The sequence below is a fragment of the Dipteris shenzhenensis genome, chromosome 21 (assembly GCF_047967505.1).
Source record: "Dipteris shenzhenensis isolate YYH24624 ecotype China chromosome 21, Dip_SZ_1.0, whole genome shotgun sequence".
Classification (NCBI taxonomy): Eukaryota; Viridiplantae; Streptophyta; class Polypodiopsida; order Gleicheniales; family Dipteridaceae; genus Dipteris; species Dipteris shenzhenensis.
The window spans coordinates 10537035-10559125 of NC_141616.1; positions in this window are offsets into that span (position 1 = coordinate 10537035).

Consider the following 22091-nt stretch of genomic DNA (forward strand, 5'->3'; position numbering starts at 1 on the left):
GAACATACTTAGGAAGAATGAAAAGATTCATAGCAAGCTGTGTTCCCCGTCTGGACAACAAGTATCTCATAGCATGGTTTATCTCTAGACTGAAAAAATCCATTCACAAGGACATGAAAAAAGTCAGCAGCTATGCACATTTCAACAACGCTCATGAAGCTGCAAATTGACATTGAGGATGCCATGACTAATTTTGATAGCGATAATGACGACTATAAATCAAGTCATCGCAACAAGAAATCTTTGAAGAATGGAATCACTTCCAACAAGGATCATACCACCGAGGAGGACAGAGTGGAAGCCATGGCCCTAAGAGTAAAAGATCAAATGATGCAAGCCATTGAGCAAAAGTTGCGCATCTCTCAACCACCACAGTACCCACAGAGAGAAAATATATGGTGCCCACACTTTATGGCCAACCAAATGCCCAATCTTGAGGAATAGACTGAACCCACCAGAAGTGGCTCAACCCCCATATTATGGTGTCCCATTTGCAATGTTGCAGGGCATGATGTAAATACCTATTTCTATAATATGAGGGTAGCATAACCCTAGCCACAACAATACCAACAACCGACAATCTCAGTATACAAGCAACCAACACTAGCACCTAATGTGCCATGTCTCAACCCCCTCCCGGTGAGGACATAAGTGCCTCAACTATTGAGGAATCCCAATCCTCTGCAATATCCTCGAGTTGCCAATCTTGCTCCAATAGTTCCAGTGCAACAACTCCAAGTTGAAGAGCTAGAACCTCACTATGAGTATGAAATAGAATACTCTTTATACTACATGGATGGTGCCGAAGGACTCATTCCGATGTATGCTAATCAAGTAAGGCCCACCACATATCGAACACCCATCAAGTGTTTCAAATGTGGAGAAAACCACCACATAGCAGAATGCCCACTCAAGAGTAACCCCATTACATTTTTGCAAGGAATGTGGAGTTAGGCATGCTTGCACGGACTGCCCACTAAGAGCAAAGCCTCAACCAACCAAGGAAGTAAAACCTGATGTACAACTGGAGATGATAAGTGTGAAAAATCACAATGTGGCAACACAAAGTGTGGTATCACAACCAGTCTTGATCATAACAAGATAGTAGAAAGAAGCGACATGGCAAAAAATCCTTCCCACTCAAAAAGCAAAGATCCCTCTAGCAAAACAAGCCATGCCAATCCCACAACTCAGTGAGACCATGCCCAGCACATCTACAAAAAGTGCAACCCAAGAAGCCAAGGAAGCATACCCCAATGCTGAAACTGAGAAGGCTCGTTTTATCAAGCCTTGAAGCAATGGGTACAATAGGAGCAAGAGAAATTTGAGACAAACAGGATGACAATAGTAGAGGTCAGAGCACGTTCAACTAATTCTAAAAGCTGCACCCTATCAACTCATTATTGGGCAACTATACAAGATGGGCAAAGACCAGATTTTAAGGAGATGTGTAATACAACATGAGATCATGCCAAACCTTTGTGAAGCCCATGAAGGCATTGCAAGTGGACATTTCCAAGAGGAAGCAACATCAAGAAAAGTCCTTCTCGTAGGATACTGGTGGCCAACACTTTGGGCAAATGCCCATGAATGTGCCAAAAGCTATGATGTATTCCAATAGATTACTAAACCACAACAGAAGAACTTCAATCCCTTAACAACAGTTGTTTCACAAAAACCATTTGCAAAATGGGGGATTGATTTTGTGGATCACATCCATCCAGCAGCAAAGGGAACATAGGCACACTACATCATTATGGCCACCACTGATTACTTTACCAAATGGGCTGAAGTTGAGGTAGTCAAAAAGGCACATGCCAGAAGCATAACAAGGTTCTTGTACGAGAATGTGATCACCCAATTCGGATGTCCCATTGAAATTGTGTCAGATAGAAGCACACATTTTGTCAATGAGCTCATCCAAGAACTCTTGTCTGGCTTTATGGGGTGATCCATAAAAAGAGCACACCTGATTACCCTCCCAAGGAATGGACAAGTCGAATGCACAAACAAAATATTATGCATTGTCCTCACCAAGGTAGTAGAACCAAAGCATTTTTATTGGGAAGAGAAACTAAATGCAGCCTTATGGGCATACTGAACCACACTCAAGGTCAATACAAGAAATACATATTTTCAATTGGTGTGTGGCCTTGAAGTTGTGGCCCCACTAGAATTTGTAATATCCAGCCTATGCATAGTAGTACAAGAACATATGGGAGATCATGCATCCCTAAAAGAAAGACTCTACCAATTAGAGAAGCATACAGAGACTAGATTAGTTTCCTACCATGCCATGACAACAGAAAAACGAAGAAGGAAGGCATGGTTTGACAGAAACCTTAAAGACAAAGACATCAAGGAAGGTAACCTAGTTTTGCTGTACAATACCAAAGTCCACAAGGGCAAACTAAAATTTCTAGGTCAAGGACCTTATAGAGTCAAAAAAATGAACCCCATCGAAGCTGTGCTGCTAGAACACTGGATGGAGTCTAGTTCATAACAACAATAATAAATGGGAGCCAATTGAAGCACTACTACATCAACATGCAAACCATCCCAGACAATAATAAAGATTTGGGGGCCCCAAGTCTTCCATAGTTAGGACTAGATTGTATCACGAGCACTCACTAGCATATGTACGACTTTGCACATATAGGTAGTTTCAACCAATTTTAACCTAGCTCTTAGAGGTGATGATTGAGTCCTAGTTGCCCTATGATTTCTGTTGCAAATTAAGCATATAGAAGGAATAGCCACCTCACTAGTCATGCATGGCTCACCCACACGTTTCGAGCACCATGAATAAATTGCATGAATAAAAGCCCCAAGTGATACTTGCTTTGATCCACACACACGACTCCCTCATCACGAAAAGAGTAAAATGCATTAGCCACTCACAAAAGAAGTAGGCACTCTTAGCACATGGCACTATATTGGCACTGTCAAATTGGGACCCGATTCATGTGGGAAATGCCACAGTCCAATAAGATGTCCAATAAGATGGTAAAAAGGCTTACAACTTCATCGACAAAGTGGCACCACATCAAATGGCCCAAACCTGAACCTCAACAGCCATACTCAAATCACCAACTTAAAGAAGGACAAGATCCAGAATCACTAACCCAGAGGTTAGCACCAAAGCAATTGACTATGTAGGATGCAAGTGCAGAATAGCTTGATGGCCAAACCAATAAAGAGCTAGCAATAGATGAAACAATACAACTTGTATGGCCACAAGTCTCAACGTTCACCATGTCCCCTGATGCATACAACTTCTTGCAGTCAAAGGGTCTAGGAAGTCTTTTTGAGAAGCTAGAATCCATCTTACCAACACCTGCTATGACAGAATACATTTGTCAATTCATAACATTATATAAAAGCAAAGAGTTGGAGAACTATAAGTATGGCACAGTAACATATAATGAAAATCCGTTACAGATCTACCTCAGTAGATCCACTATGTAAGAAGCTTTCTCATTCATAGAGGCACAAGATAAATATCCAAAAAAACATTTGGATGCAAGATTCTTTGAGATTCAAGATTTATTCCCACCTAACACAAAGCCACAAAGCAGGGGAATACACATGATATGATTCTGGATCCCATATGCAAAGAGGTAGGTAAGTTTTTGGCAAACATTTTCAATCATATAGGAGTGAGAAAAAATTAGAGGTCAATAAAAACTCTTACACTCCTTTCTAGAGCAAAACTACAAGACTGGGCTCAACACATATCCTTCCTTGCTAACTAATTATGGATCCACTACACATAATGGCAAAAGCTACATTGCCCATCTATTGGCCATTATAATTGCGTTTGCAACACAACAAGAGGAAGACTCTACACCCCTCTACACATCCAACTGGAATTCCATGGATTCTTGTGGAAGTAGCTAGTCCTCCACCGCAATGCAAAAATTGGGCACAATACACTCAAGTGGCATGACTACCTCCATGCTGAATGCAAACTTGAATGGTGTCAAGACCATGGCCACGTTTTGTCTGAAGTTATCAACAATGATGCTCTAGATAGTTGAACCTTGAGCTGGTGGTAACTTATCACATTCTTTGGACTAGAAGAAGGACTTAGGCTCCACATGTGCCAGATAATTTAACAGGATGACCAAGTGAGCGACGAACTACAAGTGTCTTCCATGACACAAATCTACCCCGAAAACCTCAAGCACTTAGGGTCTTCCATGCTGGCGATCCTATGGGTTTGAATACCCATCAACCTCTCCAAGAAGCAAAAAATTGGTCACATGTGAGCGATGAAGATTGTCAACCCATCAGGGAAACAATGTGGTCATTTGTACACCACATTTGGGAAGGTAGAGTAGTAAACTTAGTCCAACATATGAGATTGCCTCAATCTGCTTTCTTCAAAAGCTAGTGGGCTCCAATGACCTCAAATGAATTTCGACTCAGGTATACTGTGTATGCATCTGAATTGAGTACCATAACATTCTTGGTATGTCTATGCATCCACAGAAAATGAATGTCTACAAATCATTGCGACAATAGTTTAATATCTCAATGCGCACATTTGCAACTCTGAATTTGGGGATAGCAAGAGGAATAACAACAAGATGAAGAAGCAAAGGCCCGATGCTGAAATGGCACAAACACAATCATTAAGCCAAGAAGATGCAATCCAAACATTGACATGAGAAGAAACCATAGAGGATGAGTCAAGGGGAGACCCCCAATTTCAAGCATTCTTGGACTAATTCAAGTTGGTGCAACAAGAATTAATCGTGTTGACTACCATTCGACCTACTTCAAACAAAAGGAAGGAGGCGTAGATGAACTACCACTAGATCTTCTAGACCTTGACGACCTTAGGGATAAAGCAACAACATATTTTGAACAAGCAGTAGAAGACATAGTTGTAGATAATAGTGACATAGAAGAAGAATCGGATAAAGATTCTGCATTCCTAGATTATTGTGTGTATGAAACTCTGGGATCAGTAGACCTAAGTGTTGTCCATTGCATCTCTCCTTATGATCTTGGGCCTCATACATTATAGTGACACTGGGGTTTTGATGTGTGTGTTGGTCATGAAAATGGCACTCCACTCTCATTTAACACACTTCATCGTGGAATGGCCTGGAGGATTCCGGCAGTGAATGCACCAAATTTCCACCCTTCCTCAGCTTGGTGAGCATCTTTGAATGTCGTGGATCTCCCTTTTCCTCTTTTAGACCTTTTCTTGGGAGTTTTTTTGGAGGAACTCGCATCCAAACTCTCATCATTGGGCTCGTTGTCACTGGCTCTATGCTTTTTCCTCAATGATTTCTTTTTTCCCTTTGTATGCCTTGTGATGCTTGGTTGTCTAACCTTGAAGTGTCTCTCCCTCATGGATCTCTTGTTGCAAGATGGCATCATTTAGAGGCATTTGTCCATGGTCACTGCCCCCCCCACACATCCTTGGCTAGTCTGGCAAAAAGTACTCATTGAGCAGTTCCACCGTAGGTTGTTGGGTGTTAGGAAGGCATTGCAAAAGTTGGCAAAACTAAGTTGCGTAATCTTTGACATCCTAATTGCCTTGTCCAGAGTTTGCATAATCATCTTCTCTTTGTGAATTTCCCTCAGGAAAGCGACCCTAATAGCATCATAGGTTGTGAAGTGATTTACAGGATATTTTGCCAACCATCTTGATGTCTTCTTCTCTAGAGTAGACTCAAACATTGTTTCCTTCTATGCCGCATCCATAACACCTAGTATGTTGAGTGCATAAATCTTATTACACTATTGGACATGTGCATCTAGATCATCTCCGGTTTTCCCTAGAAATTCGGTGTACTTGACATTTGTAGCCACTATGGGAATCGCAATGATCAGGATGACCAAAACAACAAGCACAACTAGAAGAATAGGCACAATTGGAGCAATCAAAACCACTGGAACAATTGGAACATGTCTACCTCCTGGTGTCAAAAATTGCCCGACCTCACTTGCCTCACACAATGAGGATGGTTCATTTAGCACTCACTAACCACCCGGAATAGGACATAAAGCAGGCACCAAGCACGAACACTGCCGTGCCATCGACGAATTGACCTTGCCACTTCTTGTGGGTTGCTTTGGCTCGCCTTGGGCATCACCATGCTCTAGAGCCACCTTGGCTATGTTGCCTAGGTTTTACTGAACCATTCCCTTGTCCAAGGGACCTCTGCCAGTGAAAATGGACCGCCTTGGCCACTAGGGTCCCTTGTTGTTGGACCTATGGGATTTGAAGGTCCTTGCAATTGTGTTTACATGCATGCTACTAGTTAGTTCCATGATGTGGTCAAACATATGCTGAACTTCCTCATGCATGTGCCAAACCTATTGAACTAGTGCACTTGTGAGGTGCAAGTCGTTTTTTTAGAAACCACCATGAATGAGGTGCAAGTTTATGAGCATCTTCTAGATTTTTCTTAAGAGAGAATAGCTCTTCTTGCACCTCGTAGATCTACTATTGCAAGGCATCTTGTGGAATTATATTAAGAGAGAATAGCTCCATTTGCACCTTGTGAATCTACTGTTGCTTGCGATTTGGCTATAGAGGCTACTAGTCATGGTCAAATCAAATGTCATGCCACCCAACAATGCGGGCACTGATGAAACTGCATGAGGATACACACCTTGCATATGCAGAAAAGGTGAAATTGTGGTCACCAATGTATAACGTCCTAAAGGAAAGATGCTACAAGGTACACAAAACACATACTCACATGAACAAGAATACATAGAGACTCAGGATGTAGAAAAGGAGACACATCTCTATGAAATCTGAATACATGAATAAATAGAATCATGGGATGGATCTCAAGAGATATTGTCGCATGAAATACAACTTGCGGTTGCAATCGTCATGCCCGCTCATGTGGTTGTGGGTACTTGTGCACCTAGGAATCAGCACCAATTCTACAATAACCCCACTTAATGCCTTAACATCATGCATGGAAAACAATCAAGAGTTGTTGGTAAAAAAGATAGTCTTTTAAAAAAAAGACCTAGTAGGGGATGCAGTGTCCTAAGTAACAAGGTTCTTTGTGCTACATCCTTCAACCATGATGATCTCTTCCATTGGATGTTGGTGTCAAATGATAGGGTATCCTCCTATTTTTTTATCTGTCAAAATATGGAGATCTAAGCAATTGGATTCAAATGCATGCATTCATAGTAAAAATGTATTGACTATAAGCTTCAATGCCCAACCCCGATTGTTATCCCTATCCATCTCAACATCTTGTAAAGGAATGGAGGAATTTAAAGGGGATCTATCACTCATTTCCTTCTCGGGTTACCATTTATTACAAAAATGTAATTTCAAAGTCGTACAGGGGAAATAAAAATCCTGGGTTAGCTAGTGCTCTTTCCTTCAACAATGCAGTAGGATAATATAAAATAATCTAAATAATGTAAAAACTTGTTAGAATTGTAATTTCAAGCTTCTAGGGGAAGGGAAATCCTAGGCTACAAGGTGCTTCCTTTTATCCTTCCTTCATTAATTCAGTAAATTAATCTAAACAATGTAAAACCTTGTTAAAAAGTAATTTTAAAACATCTAATGGGAAGGAAAAACTAAACAATTAGGTGCTCTCCTTCCTCTTTTTTCTAAAGCAGTAAATGACGCAAACATTGTTAAACGGTTATGCATATGGTCTTGTGAGCATTTCTTTACTGACACTTTTGGAAAAATGTCATTGCACACTAGGGACATGACCATAAATAGTGGAAACCTTGTGACTCCTCCAAAATTTTCTTTAACATATGAGGTATCCAAGGGCAAAGCAGAAGTTGATATGTAAAACCAATCGGCTAGTATTATGTCCATTTGTGCCACTCTATGGGTTTAGGACCCTGTGCATCGACATAAAAGAGCATCTTGGGTCTGGGGTTTCCAACTGAGCTAGGAGACTTGGTGGCCGACTAAAGTAGAGGGGAGCGCCATAGCTATGTGAGTATACTATATCTTGGAGTATCACAATAACTATGGTGACTATATTTGAGTGGGGCAGAACCCCATAAGTAAAGATCATAGTCTGTGAACGATAGAGCAACTATGTGGTGCCAATGTGGCTGCCCAAACTCAAACAAGCCATCTTGTCTAAGGATTTATGAGAAGCTTCCTTGCCTTTGAATGACCAATAGAAGCAAGAGCTTGTATTATAGCCAGGCTACCAATCGTTAAGTCCTGTCAGACTCTGCATTGTCTTGTATAAGCTAGATGGGGGGTTTAGGCAACTTGGAGAATGTTGTAGAGCTACAAGTAGAGAGGTTGGTCTCAAGGTAACAAAGGTCTAATGCTCTAAGAAGATAATCATGAGCCACCCATATATACTTAGTGTAGATCTTACTCCCTCAAATAGCGGAATGAATGCATAAATGAAGGGTCGTTTGTTCCCACGTCTGACAGTGAACTGGTGTGGACATGCAGCCATGGGCTATGCTTGAGTAATACTTGTGTATTAGATTTGGGAAAACCCAGAGGCTTGTTGGAGAGGTCGGATATGTTGCATGCATGAATCAAATAGTAGAAATATACATACATGTTACCTAGGAGGACACATGCATGACTAAGTTCCTGGGCAACCAATGTAAACTAAAATTTGAATACAGTACCTAAATATGGATTACAGACCTCTCTTCTGAGTAGTATTAGCTAGAAAAGAAATCAAGACAAGAGGTTAGAGGGTAGGTATGGTGACGCTCGAGGGCCATAGAGGAATAGGGAACGTGAGGGAAGGAGCGTTAACATGGGTGGGGAAAAGGGATTAAGAGGGGAGGGAAAAAAGAGGGATACTATGGCACAAGGGGAGAGGGAGAGGGGAAAGAGGAGTATGCACATGGGTGGAGGAGGAATGTAGAGACGGAGACATCAAGGGAAGAGGGTCATGCTTTATTTGAAAGGAAGGATGAGGGGGAAATATCAAAGTACTAGCTAGGTGGCTTTACAAGAATGAGCGTGTCCCATCAAGGAATAGCCCTCTCCTTTTATAGCCAAGAGAGAGGGTCTCTCCCAATAAATGCATCCTCCCACATGCATGGTGTGTGTGGAAGAGTCTCCCATGTGGGCTAGGCGGTTATGCACTCTCAATTGTGTGCGATAACGCTTAGCCACATTTTTCCACATATATCAACTCCCATATCCCAAGTCTATGATACTCCCTTGGTCTCTTCCCAATTTTATAATATGTTCAAACATCTAGGAGGACAAGTGGAGGGTTGGCACAAGGAATCTTGCCACCTCATCCTACTTTCCCCATTATTCAACTTGCACTCTTGGACCTTCTATACCTCCCCCTCATGGGCCTATCCTAGATGGAGGGAATAACCCAATATAATATCCATCTCCACCTATTTTATATTACTTCTCCCATGGATTTTGATCCATATCTCACTAAATACAGGCATGGGACCGCCTAGGTGGAGGGGTGGCACATGGAGGAGCCATGCCACCTTAGCATTCTATAATATTACTACCATGGATTATGTACAACACACCTTATGGGTCCTCTTACATGGAAGGGTGGCACATGGTCATGCCCTGCCACCTCAACCCTGGGCCCTATGCACTCCATATTTTATTATCCTATTGCCACACATATAAACACATACACATATTTCTGCCTTTTTCCTTAGACAAATTTATCCATAACAGTTTCCCCCCCAGGCAGGGAATGCATAGCATTTCCATGCCTGGGTCCATCATGCACAAAGAAGGGCTTGAGGTAATGCTTGTTGATCACCTTCTTGCCATATGGCTCATGCAACTCCCGAACTTGTACAAACCCATTGCTACGTTCCTTGATGACTTTGTATGGACCGGTCCACAATGGAAGGAACTTCTTATTTATTTGGTGGTCTAATCTGTTATCAAAGCATAGCACAACATCCCCCTCAGCAAAGTGTCTTTCCCATCCCTTGTGAATCTTATCATCCAAGCGAGCCTTTTGTCGATTCTTTTGGATCTTTGTTTGGTGTAGTGCAAGGCGTCAGGTTTCATCTAACTTCTCAAGTTATACCAATCTAGCCTCTACATGTTCATCTTCTGTCATCCTCTGTTCTTGTGCCAATCTCAAGGCCGAAATCTCTATCTCTAGTGGTAACACTGCCTCAGTACCATATACCAGCTCAAAAGGAGTGTGACCTATAGACGTTTTATGAGTGATGTTGTAAGCCCACATGGCTTCAGTGACCTCCTGATCCCACTGGCTCCTGTTCCCTATGGCCATTTTTCCCATGGTTTTACAAAGGAGGCCATTAGTCTGCTCCGTTTGACCCATGGAGGCTGGATAATAGATGCTAGAAGTGCAATGATCAATACCCATGCGATCCATGAGCAATCCCATTGCTTCATTTAAGAATGGACTCCCATGGTTAGATACTATTTCCATGGGTGTCCCAAACCTTATGCAGATATGTTCAAATATGAAATTTGAAACTACCTTACCATTTGCAGCGGGGAGGGCGATAGCTTCAGCCCACTTAGTGACATACTGAGTGGCTACCAAAAGATACTTCTTTTTGCAGGCATTCATGGGAAAGGGCCCGACAAAATCTATTCCCCACTTCTGAAACGGATGGATGGACATCACTAGGTGATGTTGCCCAGGATGCAAATCCTTCCTACCAAAGAATTGGCATGGTTCACAGGTATTGCAATACAAAGTGACATCCTTGAACAAGGTCGGCCAATAGTATCCAACATGTAAAATCTTCTTAGCTGTATAGTCATTGGCATAGTGGCCTCCACAAAATCCATCATGATAATGCTTCAATACCTTAGGTACTTCATCTGCATCAATGGCCCGTCTTAGTACCCCATCCATGCCTTGACGGTACAACACCCCATCAAACAGGGTGTAGCACCTACTATCTCTGCGGATCTTCTTTCTCTCATAGCTAGTACTTTCTGGAGGAAAGGAGAAAGCAGTCAGAAACCTGTAGATTCCACCATACCATGGTGGATCCCCAACTTCTATGGCCGCTACAAGGGTTACATCGAGGCACTCCTCTAAATCAATCAAAGCATTCTTCAAGTTGGAACAACCCCCTTTTACAATTTTGAAAGAAAAATCATATTCTTGTAAAACTGCCAACCATTTGGCCAACCGGCCCATGGGATTTGGTGATTAAAGAATCTGCTTTGCAAGACCATTGCTACATATTATAATGAAGGGCTTTCTAGCAACATAATGCTTAAATTTCTCAATGCAAAACACCAAAGACAAGGCATGCTTCTCAACCTCTGAGTAGCGTCATTCGGTGTCGAGCAATAGTCGAGAAGCAAATCGGATGGGATACATGAACCGATCCCTCGGGGGGGTCACTATGTATGAACCCTCTATATCACGTGCGTTCGAGGCCTATTTGTAAAATCCCTTATCTGTAAATTTTTCCTTAATAAAACGTACCCTTTTTCTATACAAATCTGTAAAATTTTTTACATTTCATTTTAAATGCTCCCTTATGTATATTAATTTTTGAGAAATTTAGGAATTAAAAATATCCTTCTATTGAACTCACGTGATAGGGTTACATATGATGAGTGACCTCCCCAAGACCGATACTCCCCTTGCTAGAGAAGAATACCTGCCAGAGTGTGCTCACCAAACCCAGGATTGATATAGAAAGTCTTTGACCAATCAGGATTGCGTAGAATGGGTTCTGAAGCTAGAGCACTCTTGATTTGTACAAACCCATGATCACAATCCTCATCCCAAGAGAAATCAACTCCATCTTTTAATAGCATAGTCATGGGTCGCATCAAAGTAGCATATTGATCAATGAAGCGACGATAGTATCCTGCTATATTGACAAATGAGCATATCTGACATTTGGTTGTTGGCGGGGAGAGCTTGAGGATAGCTTCTACCTTCTCAGGGTCAGGCTTGACGCCCTCAAATGAGACAATAAGTCCCAGTAACCTCCCTTGAGTGGCTCCAATGGTGCATTTCTCAGGGTTGAGACTGCCATTCACATCATTGACCCTGTGGAAGGCCAACCTAACCTTCATGATGTGCTCCTTACATGATGAGAATATACAAAAATCATCTAAGAATACCTCCAAGAAATCCCCCAAATAAGGAGCAAACACCATCTGCATAAATCTTTAAAAGGTAGCAGGAGCATTGGTGAGGCCAAATGGCATTACTTTGAATGCAAATGTCCCCTAGGGTGTGGCAAATGTGGTTTTAAGCACATCTTCTTCGGCAATTCTGATTTGATAAAACCCAGAGTAACCATCACAGAAAGTATACATCTCATGACCACTTACCTTCTCAAGAATGAGGTCTTGAAAGGGAAGAGGATGATGGTCCCTCTTGGTGGCTGCATTGAGTTTCTTATAGTCGATATAGACCCGCCACTTGTTGTTTTTCTTTAGGGTGACTACCACTGGTGAAACCCATTCAGTATTGTGAACCGGAACAATAAACCCAACTTCTACAAGCTTCTGCAACTCTGAGCACAAAGCATCGGTCTGTAGGGGCCCTAATCTCTGATACTTTTGAGCCTCAGGCTTTGCATCAGGCTTTAGCTCTATCTTGTGCTCTATGGCAGTCACATGGTGAAGGTGGCGGTAGCTAGTTGCGAAAAGGTCAGGGAAATCGTTGAACATATCTAGGAATTCGTCTTTCTCACTTGGAGTGAGGTCTGGGGAAAGCATAGATTCAAGCTGTTGAGGACTAGCTGTTACCTTTTCGGCAGGTGGTGGGGGTGGAGACACCCCCATCATGTAAACTTCCTCATCTGAGAACTCCTCCCCCCCTCTGATCCTTCCATTGATTCAAACACCGAGGATGAGAGAGTATCACTGTCTTGCTCCTCTTCTTCTTCTGGTTCCGTGGCACCTGGTTGTTGCACCGGGATCTTCTCCTTAGAAGCACCAAAAGACATGTGTCCTATCTTCCAATAGCTTTGTGCATCACTCTCTCTCAACCATGGTCTCCCAAGTATGGCTGGTGTGACGCCAAAAATTGATATTTTTAATTTGGCATTGATATTGTTTTTCTCTATGTTTGATAAGGGTTTGAGTATCAAGTGATAGCCTAGCGGCTCTCACTTATTTCTATTTTCTATGATATTGTATGGGATTGAGAGGATGAGTGGAATGGCTCATTGTAAATACCATAGGTATAAATTATAAATACCTTGGTATGGGGTGAGAGTTATTTGCGTATGGGATATTATGAGTTTTTTAGAAAATAGGAAGAGTGAGTCATATAAAGAGGTGGGCTCATGTCCATGTGTTCCAATAATATAAGAGAGGCCACATGCCAAGCATGTGGAAGGCATGTGGAGGAGTGTGAAGTCAAGAGGAATCCTTCTAGAACTCCTATGTGGAATAAGGAGGATGTGGACATGTGGAAAAGAGAGGGTCCCTATGGGCTCCATGTGAGGAGACTCTTGACTTTCTCAATATTTTAAGAGTCTTGAGCATCTTTTGATGGGAAACATGGCAAGAGTAGCCAAGAAGGACATGGATGGTGACATATGTGCTTAGGTGATTGATGGGGAAAGGAATCTACAGGCAGCAATTGTAAATGGGTGAAGGAAGGTAACAAAATCTCTATAAAAGGAGCCCTCCTCTCCCTTGTTCATCAGAATCTCTTCTACCATTAGGCCTTATGTTGCTGTAGTTCTGGTCTCCCCAAGCCTCTTCCATGAGCCTTCTCTTCCTCTTGTAGATATTCTCTTATGTAGACTCTTGAGTCCTTCTCTCTCTAGTTTATTCTCTCTCTATGAGTAGTCTTGGAGCTTCTGCTCCCTCTTGTATGTATGAAACTTTTTCTTCTCCCTTGTGTTTGTAGTGTTGAGGTGGATTCTCACTCTATTTGTAATGAAGGTCACTTCAGGTTCTCTCTCTCTTGAGTGTCTCTTCCCTTTTCTTTCTTTCAAAGCCTTAAAAGTTCTTTCTATTCGGCTGCTCACTGTGCACACATGGTCCATTTGTTTCTCGAGCCACTATGCAAACTTCTTTCCCTCTTCTAGGCGAAATCTATGAGGGGTGGATCGTTGATGAAGGTGGAGTCTTGAGGGAGCATCCTGCTCAGGCGAAATTAGCCTGGGTGGAGGGTAGTTTTCATGACAGTTTGACCCCCTGTTAGTGTTTTGCTCGTAACTTTCTGCTCGATAGTCCGATTGTAATGAAATTTATATCAACGCAAAGCTCTCTTCAAGGCATGTTTATATAATCAGATCTTGAATCAGATACTGATACAAAAAGTTGTGAGTCTCTGTGTTTGACAGTCTGTTTTCATGACAGTTTTTACCCCCTTCCAGTAAACTGTCCATATCTCTTCAACCGTCTGTCTGTTTTCAATGAAACTTATATCAGCGCGAAGACCATCTCAGGGTGCATCTCTTTGTGTACTTGAATATTTGATATCATGTCTTTACTGAAAGTTATAGGCCTCTGTGTCTAATGACAGTCTGTAGAGTGTTTTGAGCTAAGTATAAAGGTGTCTATGAAGGAGGTGCAATGTTTCCTCGGAATCTACCCATCCGACCTAATCAGCCCCTTCAAACTCCTCGATATATATCAGTTCATGTCATGCTGAGCCGCAAGATCTTCTTTCAACAACGTATCACTCTTCTCTTTGGTGTAGACCGGCTCACTGAGATTATGGCCTCTGCTGATCCTTTCCTTCTCCCTATGCTTGACTACAACATCACTTGGGATGTTATCATCTTCATTCTCATCTAAGGGAGGAAAGTATGGTGTCATATATTGGCATAAAAGCTTCTTTATAATGTCTCATTCTCAATGATAAGTATCTTTGGCAGTCAGTTCGAATGCTACAGGAAGTGAAGAGGTACGTGAAGTTTATTACCCCCAACTTCATGTCACATCTTTTGGTGGAGACGCCGGGTACATTTGGTATTGGATTCATCCCACCTTACTAAACGGTCTCGGGTGTACTTGATTGCATGTTATGCCTAGAAGAGGCATGTGTTTGTATGAGATAAAGAAGATGCCTGGAAGAACTCCGTTAGAAGAGATTGCAACCCGTTTAAGAGAACTTGAAGTATGTGAAGGTGATGCTCAAGCTATTCGCACAGTCACCATAATCATATCCTTTATGTTTGCATTATTGAATATGTTGGTGAGTCGACAACGCCGGCAGCAGGCACAATGATAAATTGGGGATTGATCCATGCACTTGCAGCTTGGTGTGAAGAAGAGTTGAGTCTTTGGGTAGTTTTCGACTATAACAGTGGAGTGGTGATTATTAATGCTTTCGACTTCTTTTGCTATGCAAATGATGAAGATTACAATATCTTGAAGCTTTTATGTGCACTTCCTATTGTGAGAAGGGTGATTCTAGAATGCATGTATACACAATGTTTTCATGGTGCTAGTTGGTCACTTATTTTTGAAGATTTTGTTGAGGATCACATTGTGGAGGGTTTTCAACAAGTGGTTATGCATAATAAGTTGGTCTTGGTATACTAAGGCTCTGTGGGATCTTGTTCGAATCTTATTTGGGATATTATTTGGATCTTGGTGTTTCCTTTTTGTGTTTCATCATGGTGAAGATTCCAGTGTTTCGAGGGACCCAAGGGGAAGACGCGGAGTCTTATCTTTGGGATTTTGTTCGAGGATGCCGGCTTTCTGGATGGTCCATGAAGGATCGGGCGGAGATTTTTCCTGATTTTCTTGAAGGTGTAGCCTTGAGTTGGCATGAGACCTTACCGGACTCTACCAAGGAGGACTGGGACCAAGTGGTGGCAGCAATGAAGCAGAGATTTGGGGCAGTGGAGTCGCTAAATGCTTTGATGTTGTAGTTGGACCGGTTCTATCAAGGAGAGGGTGAGTTGGTCTCTGCGTTGGCAATCTGATATGAAACTTTATGGACAAAGTATGAAAGGGCAGCTTTGCGAGCTGTGGCATCTACATCATCGGCCCCTCAAAGTCTCTCAGGGATGGAGCACTTAAAGATGAGCTAATTTGTTATGGCTTTGGAGCCTCGTCTTCGTTCAAAGGTAATGAGTAAAGATCCAACAACATACGTGGAGGCGCTTCGCATTGCGACCAAGAAAGAAGCTTCTCTAAAGATCGAATCCTCTTTTGTGTCTTCAACAGCTTCAACTTCTAAGGTGGAGGTAATGGGCACTCCTCAGGTACCAAAATCCTCTGAGTTAGATCATAATATCTCCCAATTGATGGCAGAGTTTACTGATTTGAAATTGCATTTGGTTAATGCACGACAACCTAGAGCACCAAAGAGTGAAGATAGGCCTCGAGATAGGAGTGGGGTTACTTGCTATGAATGTAATGAAAAAGGTCACTATCGCCCCGAGTGTCCTAGATTGAGAAAGAAAGAAGAAAAACAAGTATCCTTGTTAGAAGCTTCTTCAGGGGATGAGGAAAGAGAGGTAAAGATGGCTAAATGGGGGCGTGGTAAAGCAAAAGAAGAAGAAGAAAGCAAGGAAGAAGTAGATCAGAAACATCAGGAAGAGGAACACCGTAGTAAGAAAAAGAAGGCATCTAGAAGGAGAATTAGCCAGTCAGACTTTCCTTTAGGACAAGGAATTCAAAGCTATGACTTGTTGTCCGACCTTAAAGAAAAGGAAGCTCATATCACCTTTGGTCAATTACTTGCTTTGTCTCCAAAACTACGGAAGGAATGGGGAAAACTAGCAAGCACAAGGGTATCAAAGAAGAAAAAGAAGAAAAGTGCCAATCCTGTTGTTCAAAAGGTAGATATAGATGTTGGTGATGATGTACCTGTGGTTGATGTGATCATTGATGGTCAAGTGATTTCTAATGTGTACATTGATGGAGGTGCATCGATTAATGTCATGAGTGAGAAGACCATGATAGATGCTGATTTAAAATACTCTAGTACTACCTCTCCTTATCGCATCAAATTGGCTGACAACATTAGGGTTAAGACCTTGGGAGTTGTGAAGAATCTAGAAGTGGATGTATGTGGAATTTCTGTGCCGACTACTTTTCAGGTGATCCCTACCAAGCCAGATGCACGTGCCTATCCATTGATTTTGGGAAGGCCTTGGCTATGCAAGGTGAAGGCTGTTCAAAAGTGGGATACTGGAGAATTGATTTTGCAGGGAAATGATAAGAAGGTGCGCTACAACATCAAAAGCCGCAAAAAGGAAGTTGTCAAGGAGGAGTCTTCAACATTAGAGAGTTCAAGCTCTGACTTAACCGATGAAGAAGAAGAGACAGGGTGTAGCTCCGAGGAGTCCAACTCAGAGGGTGAGGTGGAAGGAGTGGCCTTTGGTCTTTGTCTTGGTGCTGATCAGGATGAGTCAGGAAGGAACAAGGTGGTGGTGCAAGAAGATCCTATAGAGACACTTCATGTGGAGGATGTGGAGCACATTAAACGATGCCAACGCAATGAAGAGCTTCTTGGTGATTCTCTATCAGGTAGTGAGAAGCTCCAGTCCTTAGATATGCTACCTTAGATATGCTAGATGATTTTCCATGTCTCTTTGCAACAAGCTATTCACAGGTTCGGCCAGTCTCTCTTGTGGAGCACAAGATTGAGTTGAAGCCAGAAAGCAAGCCAGTTGTGCAACGCTTAAGGCGATTGGGGGTGATCCAAGATGAGGCACTAAAGAAAGAGGTAACACAACTACTTAAGGTGGGATTCATCTTTCCTGTTGATGATTTAGAATGGATATCTCCTGTAGTTGTCACACCAAAGAAAGAAAATAAGTGGCGAGTTTGTGTGGACTTTCGTCCTTTGAATGCATGCACTAAGAGGGATCATTTTCCTTTGCCATTCCAAGATGAAATACTAGACCAAGTAGCAGGGCATGAGATGTATTCTATATGTGATGGGTATTTTGGGTACTTTCAAATTCGTATTCAGGAGGAAGATCAAAAGAAAACATCATTTATCACACCTTGGGGAGTTTTTGCTTACAGAGTGATGCCTTTTGGGTCGACCAATGCATCAGCTACATTTCAAAGGTTCATAAGTCAAGTCCTGGAGCCTTACTTGGGAAAGTTCATACGGGTGTTTTTGGATGATTTTTGCATTTATTCTCGGCGCAGAGATCACATGGAGAAGTTAAAGATGGCCTTAGCTAGGATTGATGAAGCAAAAGGGTGTCTAAATCCTAGCAAGTGTCATTTGGCTCAAACAAAAGTAGTCTTGTTGGGGCATATTGTGTCTCAAGAAGGCCAGCAAATGGATCCTGACAAGGTTCAAGCAATCATGGCATTGCCAAGTCCTGAGAGTGTCACTGGTGTTCGCAGAATTCTAGGAAAGAGCAAGTATTATCAATGCTTTTGTGATGATTTCACAGAGATAGTGCATCCCATGAACTTGTTGACAAGAAAAGGAGTTTCTTTCCAATGGGGTATGGAGCAACAAGAGTCTTTCCAGCAACTTAAGGAGGCCATGAGTAAGGGCCCAATATTGAAGCCCCCTGATTGGTCTCAAGACTTTTATGTAAATCCAAGTGTATCTTTGCATTCAATTGGTGTTGTATTGCTACAAAAAGGAGAGGCAGGTAGAATGCAACCCATCTATTATGCCAGGCGACAGCTTACAGATTATGAAGAAATGGAGCAGCAAGCTCTCTCTTTGGTGTTTTCCGTCTGAAAGTTTCGCTCCTATTTATTACCTCGACCATTTTTCTTCCTTACCTCTCAGTCTGTATTAGCATATCTAGTTCGCAAGCCTAATCCTGGGGGGAGATTTGCAAAATGGTTGTCAGAGCTTCAAGAGTTCTCTTTCTCTTTTGTCACTGAAAATCCCACTAGGTCCACTATGGCAGATTTGCTCACAGGGCGGGTGGATCTAGGAGAAGAAAAGAAATGTAAGGAGAACATTAAAGATGAAAGGGATACACCACCAACAGCTTTTGTTTTGTATTTTGATGGGGCTTTTAGTCCTTCATGCCAACAAGGAACCGGGGGGATAGTCTTGATGAATCCTGAAGGTCAAGAGGTATGGGCAAGAGGACAACAGCTTCCAAGTATCACAACTAACAATGCAGCTGAGTATAATGCTTTGATTCTTGGTTTGGAGGGTTGTCTTCAAAGTCAAGTTAAAGAATTGGAAGTAAGAGGAGATTCTCAGCTTATTATAAAGCAAATGCAAGGGCATTGCAAGACAAGAAGTCCTCATTTAAAGGAGCTTAATCAAAAGGCTATGGCACTATGTAGTCAGTTTGATTTTTGCAAGTTTGTTCATATAAACAGAAAAGAAAATCAAAGGGCAGATGAGTTAGCTACTCAAGCCATTGTAGTGACAGACCGGGGGGTGGTTTCTTGGGTAGACACTAGATGGCCAAAACTACAAGATGTTCAGCAATATGTGGAAGAAGGCATGTTTTCTCGAGGGTTAACTCCACAACAAAAGCAGAGATTGGTTACTTTTGGCCACGCCTCCATAAGGATGTATATGAATGTCACGAATGGAACCTTTCAGCTTGAGGATGTTGATGGCATGGTGATACCCGGACGGGATGCGTCAATTTTATGAGCAAAAACCAATGAGCAGGTTTATCCGAGCGTGTTTTTCAAGAGATTTTTAAAAATGTTTTTCTTTAGGAAACATGGTTTTTACACTTTTATTTTCACTAGAACTAGATCCCTTTATCATAAAAATATACAGACTAGTCACTCATTCATTTTTACACAACATAATTTTCTTATTTAGAGACATCCCTTTGTACCCCTGTTATTACCTTAAAAAAGTGTTGATTCCTTTAAGAAACATTCCTCATAATCACTCTCAATGTAATAATACTATGCATATATAATTACTTATTAACACATTTATATCATATGGCAATATCTTTTTAGTGTTTTTATAGCATATTTATGGACATGTTTCTAAAGAAGTTTAAATTACTATAAATAAGTATTAACTTGGGCTTATATATCACTCTCATAAAATACATGTAATATTTAATACTATATATGGAAGATTTTCCAAAATATAACTTCATAGATGTGCTCAAATGGGTGTTCCGATCAATTTGAGTGGCTGAATGACTATATTTGGACATTGGATATGAAAGTTATGTCACTTTTAAAAGTGCTGTCCAAGGTAGTTTCGCCAGCGAAACTACCTTGGGAGACTTGCTTCAAAGGGGTTTCGCTGGCGAAACTACCTGGATGGCTTGCTTCAATGAGTTTTCTTTGAAGAAACTCTTTCATGAAGATAGGTTGAGAGAGGGTTTTCAATGTCACCCCCTATTACGTAAAAGTTGTAAGAAGGATCATAAGGGAATTTTCATAGAGAAGTCTACTCTACATGTGGGTTTCTTCAAAAGCCATCCCATTATGCTCTCACCATTCCTACAGATTCACCTAAAGATTTTTGTATAAAATAGGCATTGCTATAATACTTTGCATATTTCTAAGTGAAACTATGTTTTCTTCTGATCGATTTTTGCCATATTTATGCATAGTTGGAAGCTTTTTTTTTCCTTCGCTCGGACGCTCGGAAGATTTCGCTCAGAAAATGCTCGTCCCCTACCCGGACGCACCAATGAGTATCACCTTAAATTCTTCTATGCTTGACCACCTTGAGGGCCAGTAGACCCTCTTTATACTAGAGAGGATCTGCTGGGGGGGGAAGATGTGACGCCAAAAATTGATATTTTTAATTTGGCATTGATATTGTTTTTCTCTATGTTTGATAAGGGTTTGAGTATCAAGTGATAGCCTAGCGGCTCTCACTTATTTCTATTTTCTATGATATTGTATGGGATTGAGAGGATGAGTGGAATGGCTCATTGTAAATACCATAGGTATGAATTATAAATACCTTGGTATGGGGTGAGAGTTATTTGCGTATGGGATATTATGAGTTTTTTAGAAAATAGGAAGAGTGAGTCATATAAAGAGGTGGGCTCATGTCCATGTGTTCCAATAATATAAGAGAGGCCACATGCCAAGCATGTGGAAGGCATGTGGAGGAGTGTGAAGTCAAGAGGAATCCTTCTAGAACTCCTATGTGGAATAAGGAGGATGTGGACATGTGGAAAAAAGAGGGTCCCTATGGGCTCCATGTGAGGAGACTCTTGACTTTCTCAATATTTTAAGAGTCTTGAGCATCTTTTGATGGGACACATGGCAAGAGTAGCCAAGAAGGACATGGATGGTGACATACGTGCTTAGGTGATTGATGGGGAAAGGAATCTACAGGCAGCAATTGTAAATGGGTGAGGAGGGTAACAAAATCTCTATAAAAGGAGCCCTCCTCTCCCTTGTTCATCAGAATCTCTTCTACCATTAGACCTTATGTTGTTGTAGTTCTAGTCTCCCCAAGCCTCTTCCATGAGCCTTCTCTTCCTCTTGTAGATATTCTCTTATGTAGACTCTTGACTTTCTCAATATTTTAAGAGTCTTGAGCATCTTTTGATGGGACACATGGCAAGAGTAGCCAAGAAGGACATGGATGGTGACATATGCGCTTAGGTGATTGATGGGGAAAGGAATCTACAGGCAGCAATTGTAAATGGGTGAAGGAGGGTAACAAAATCTCTATAAAAGGAGCCCTCCTCTCCCTTGTTCATCAGAATCTCTTCTACCATTAGACCTTATGTTGCTGTAGTTCTAGTCTCCCCAAGCCTCTTCCATGAGCCTTCTCTTCCTCTTGTAGATATTCTCTTATGTAGACTCTTGAGTCCTTCTCTCTCTAGTTTATTCTCTCTCTATGAGTAGTCTTGGAGCTTCCGCTCCCTCTTGTATGTATGAAACCTCTTCTTCTCCCTTGTGTTTGTAGTGTTGAGGTGGATTCTCACTCTATTTGTAATGAAGGTCACTTCAGGTTCTCTCTCTCTTGAGTGTCTCTTCCCTTTTCTTTCTTTCAAAGCCTTAAAACTTTTTTCTATTCGGCTGCTCACTGTGCACACATGGTCCATTTGTTTCCCAAGCCACTATGCAAACTTCTTCCCCTCTTCTAGGCTAAATCTATGAGGGGTGGATCGTTGATGAAGGTGGAGTCTTGAGGGAGCATCCTGCTCAGACGAAATTAGCCTGGGTGGAGGGTAGTTTTCATGATAGTTTGACCCCCTGTTAGTGTTTTGCTCATAACTTTCTGCTCGATAGTCCGATTGTAATGAAATTTATATCAGCGCGAAGCTCTCTTCAAGAT